Source organism: Miscanthus floridulus, chromosome 6 (genome assembly GCF_019320115.1).
Source record: "Miscanthus floridulus cultivar M001 chromosome 6, ASM1932011v1, whole genome shotgun sequence".
In the NCBI taxonomy this organism is placed as follows: domain Eukaryota; kingdom Viridiplantae; phylum Streptophyta; class Magnoliopsida; order Poales; family Poaceae; genus Miscanthus; species Miscanthus floridulus.
The window spans coordinates 32,483,687-32,488,646 of NC_089585.1; the positions used below are offsets into that span (position 1 = coordinate 32,483,687).

A 4,960-nucleotide genomic window follows, 5' to 3' on the forward strand; every position below is an offset into this window, starting at 1 on the left:
CTGCCCTACTACCGGTGTCTTACCTACCATTGTCGGATAAGGGGGTTCACGAGTAGACTTGCCACCTCTTGTGGTTATGGCAATGACCTTCTCAAGGTTAGTGGCAAAAAGTAGAGCAGTAGCCAGCTGGGCTAATTGAGATTCTATCTTTTTATTATAGTCAAGTTGGTCTTGTATGGCAGAAGAAAAACTATCCATTTTAGTATTTATATTTTCTAGGACCTTATCATTAAAACAAGCTTTTTAGAAATACTCTCATTAATCCTAACTTGTTCTAAGATTAAGTCTCTTAAAGATGGTTGTTTGGGATTAGAAGAATTGTAGTAATTACCTCAGTACTTACCTTAGTAAGTTGATCGTTGTTGTTGATTCCACCCTTGTCTTTGTTGTTGTAGAGCAAAGTTGTTGATGACGATGTTTGCATCCTCTTGATATTTAGGGAATTCAACCACCAAATATTCCCCACATATATTTTTAGCATTGAATGCATCTTGAATGGCCTGACGATCTTTCTTGTAGTTGTCTCGCTGTTCAAGCTAATTCAACAGTATGTCCATCTTGGTTGATAGTGCACACACCTCTTATGGTACTTCTTTACTCTTATTGCATGATTGAATATTGCATGATGACCAGCCTTGATTAGAGGCTATCTTTTGCATAAGAGTTTTAGCTTTTCCAAGGGTGAGTGACATAAATGATCCTCTAGCAGTGGCATCGAGTTGTTCATGGGCTTTTTGAGTTAATCCATGGTAGAAACTTTGCATGAGCAACCAATCTTCCATTCCATGATGAGGGCAATCTAAAACATATTCTTGAAAACACTCCCATGCTTCTGGAATGGTCTCTCCTTTCTATTGTTGGAAGTTTTAAATCTTTCCTCTTAAGGCATTAGTCTTGCTTATAGGGAAAAACTTTTTTAGGAAGGCCTTTGAACACTTTGCCCATGTATTGATGTGATCTTTGTTGGTGTGGAACCATTGCTTCGCTCTTCCCACAAGTGAGAATGGGAACAAATGAAGTAGTATGATATCTTGAGCAATGTCCTTGATGACGACCGTGCTACTTATCTCTAGGAAATTCTGAAGATGAGCACTAGCATCTTCATATGCCTTTCCGCTGAATGGGGTATCTTGCACCATGTTGATGAGGCTTGGCTTGAGCTCGAACTCAAGATTATCGGTTTTTAGTGTTGGTCCAATGCAAATGTTCTTGTGCTTGGAGCAAAGAACTCACACAGAGTCTTATCAGCCATAGCTTCAGAAACTAGTGTTGTGCTTCCTCTTTATTTGGTTGATTCTAATTGATAGAAATTGTTGAATCACAACCAATCCTGCAATACCCTGTATAAGATATGAACAAAGACAAAACAAGGGTAAGCCTGCTAAAGTAGATATTATGATTTTATTAATAAGTATTTATTTGGTCAATTCTCTTAGCCATGTGCCCCTTCCCCGGCAACGACGCCAGAAATGTTTGTTGACATTTCTTAGCATCACTCTTAACTAAGTTGTCATCCCTAGCATGATGCCAGAAATGCATTGTTGGTAATTATGAGAACACTTGTAAAATATATATATATAAGGTATCCGCAAGTGCAAGATAATATACCATTGTAGCATTTCACCCGGGAGTATACCGAGTATCGTTATTTATATTTTATCCATAGGGAGGAGCTATGGGGTTGTGTTGGCATAGGGATATTGACAAATATGTATACTTATGATAAAACCACTCTCATGCTATGGCAGGGGTAAGTCAAGTGACAAATAAATGATAAGTGTAAGGTAATAATGGTGTTCTAGAGATAGAAATAGATACTCATAAAATATAGTAAGGCTAAGTAGGAGATTTGTTAAGAGCAAAAGATTCAAAAGTCATTACTTATCTATAAGTCTTTTGTACACCCAAGTATATACACTCTCATCTATAGTGTAACTAACTTTGGATCTATGCATAAGGAACATTACTAAGGAAGATTAAGAACAGAGCTTGTCTTCCTTCGCAATCACGTTCTATGTGCTCTACAAACAGGGAGTGGACTACAAAGGACTCAATGGGAGTATCACATCCACGATCTACCACATGACCTAGAGTGTAGAATGCATCTGTAGGCAAACAATATCTAAGCACCATGCTTACATAATGTTGACCACTTAACTCTCTCGAGAACTGAGTTAAGAGCTTTGCGAACATATGCATATATTCATCATCAATCATAACTATATCAAGCATATTACTAGAGCAAACTAGGAACATAATAAATAGCAACATAATATTGAAGTAGCACAAAGTCATAAATAAAGAGATATAATGGCTATATCAGTCTCTAGATGGTAGATTCAGAATCCTGAGCGATAGCCCACACTCTACTTGAACATTGCTAGCTAGCCTATACTAGAAACTTGAAGAATTAGAGCTCTATTCTCTTCTCTCTGGAAACCCTAATTTATGGTCTACTCTTGACTTATGGTAGCATGCTTTGGAGGGGGGCAGGGGCTGGTTATATAGGCTGGAGCGTCCAATGTGAGCCCTCTGATCAAACCAACTTAAAGGATAGTGTAGATGCATCCTAGGAGGCGGTAGGAAACTGACATATGAAGGAGGTTGACAAGTGGGTCCCCCAGGGGATGGGCAGTGTCGATAGAATATTGTCGGCAGTCCTCCGAGGGGTATCCCACGAAGGTAGATTGATCGGTAGAGGAGTGTGAGATCAAGAACAAGAAGGCAACAGAGGCACACGAGTTAGACAGGTTCAGGCCATCAGTATGACGTAATACCCTACTCTTGTGGTCTGTTGGTTTATATTAGCTATCGTATGATATGTCATGATTTTAGAGGGGGTCCCTGCCCACCTTATATAGTCTGGGAGGCAGGGTTACAAGTCAGTTAGATCTAAGAGATAACTGGAAAGTAATAACAGATTATAAGAATCTTGGGATCATACATATCCTAATAGATCTCGTAATATCTTTAGGATATCTTCCCAATGTCTTGCGGAAGGCGCTGAGTAGAGTCATGCCTCGCAAGGCTTCTTCTTGTGGACTAGGCCACCCCTAGGGGCACAGCCCATGTGGTCTGCTGTGGGTATCCGGGGTCGTACACCCCATAGCTAGTCCCCGAGCACCTTGTACCCATTGTGCAACGTCGTCTTAAGCTTGTCTGAGCAAGTGTGAACAACGCTGAGCAGTGAAGCTTATGGTCTCACCATCATGTTGAACTGTTGAGCTACATGAGCCATCGCTGATCAGTATGAATTGTTGTCGAGCAGCACAATCTATCGCTGAGCAGGGCGACATGTTGCCGAGCACCGTGAATCATCGCCGAGCAGAGTGACCAAAGTATGGCTTGCCATAAGGGTGTAAGGAGCTCAAGTTTAGAATCGAAAATTTATCCATAGTGAACCAAGTGTGCCCACTTAGAATCCAAACAAACTTGCTAGAGTCAATATTCCTCTATAGGCGTATAGTCTTCAAGAAAAAACCCCGCACACTCACCGTGAGGTAAAGTGTGCCCACTTAGTCTCTGAGCCTGATAGCAGATGATGCAGTCATGTGGTGCCAAGGTTAGAGAATTGAAGAACATTAGAAAACCAGCCGAGTAAGAAACCAGTCCTCGGGCATGTCCTAGAAAAAGACAAAGCACATTCACCACAAGGTGAAGTATGCCCACTTAGCCCCTGAGCCTGATAGTAGGTGATGCAATCATGTGGTGCCAGGGTCAGAGAATTGAAGAATAGTAGAAAACCAGCCGAGTAAGAAACCAGTCCCCGGGCATGTCCCAGAAAAAGACAAAGCACATTCACCGCAAGGTGGAGTGTGCCCACTTAGTCCCCGAGCCTGACAGTAGGTGATGCAGTCATGTGGTGCCAGGGTCAGAAATAGAAAAACAAATAAGGACCAACGGATTAGGACGCCAGTCCCCATGCTGCAAGCGGAGTTATCAGAAAAATCAAATCTTGGAGAAAAAACCATAGTAAAGGCTGGACAGTGTTAGTTAATTAGCCTTAATAAATGGCGGAGTAGTCAGCGAAAATTTGGCAAGGAGCAACTGATAGTAGCAACAAACGAGTGATGTGGGCTGAGGTTGTGTGAAAATCTTGGTAACAGCCCATTAAGCCGCATCGGGGAATTTAGAGCGGCGTAGATCATGGGAACGGTTTCCCAAAAACCCTTGAGTCATAAAAGTGGGGAAAGTGCTTTATAATAGTTCTGCCGCCCCCCATTCTCACACCTTTGCCACTTCATCATTTCATCTTCCACCTTAGCCACCTCATCTCCAGATTTGTAGCCACATACTTTGCCGACACCATACCTCATCTAGATCTAAGTGATGGCACCGAAGAGGAGAGCCATGAATCCAAAGAAAACAAGCCTAAAGAAGGCAGGAAGTAGAGCCAGTCATGATGAAGAGTGGACATTATCACACACTGGAGAAGCGGAGCTCGAAAGGATGGTGACAGCAGGCGTGCTTCCTGACCGCATCACCGCTGGATGGCGGCCAGCCAGTGGTGAGCCCTTTCCAATGCCTAACACCAATGAAGTTGTAGTCTTTGAAGATTATTTCTAGCATGGATTGGGGTTCCCTATTCATCCTTTCCTACAAGATCTATTGGTATTTTGGTCGATTAGTCTGTGCAATCTCCATCCAAACACCATACTGCACATTTCGATCTTTATTCACTTCTGTGAGGCGTTTCTTGGGATTCTCCCGCACTTCAACCTGTTTAGACACTTATTTTGGTTAAAGAAGAAAGACGGCGCTGGCTCCAAGGTGGTCGGTGGGGTATATCTATAGCTCTGGGACGGAATGGCCAGCGATTATATCAGTGTACCACTAAACACTTCCCTGAAAGGGTGGAATTCTAAGTGGTTTTACATGAAACAAAACCACCCGGCCGTCCGCTGTGACATCCACCATATCCTGGACAACCAAAGAAGCTGGTCGGAGAGACCAAGAAGTA

General features: G+C 42.4%; 1 non-coding gene across 1 annotated transcript; it reads left to right on the forward strand.

The window, feature by feature from the left end:
* Positions 1–781: 781 nt before the first annotated feature.
* On the forward strand, positions 782–888 carry LOC136462157 (small nucleolar RNA R71). Its single transcript, XR_010760675.1, has one exon. It is a non-coding gene; the product is annotated as a small nucleolar RNA R71 (small nucleolar RNA).
* Positions 889–4,960: the final 4,072 nt, after the last annotated feature.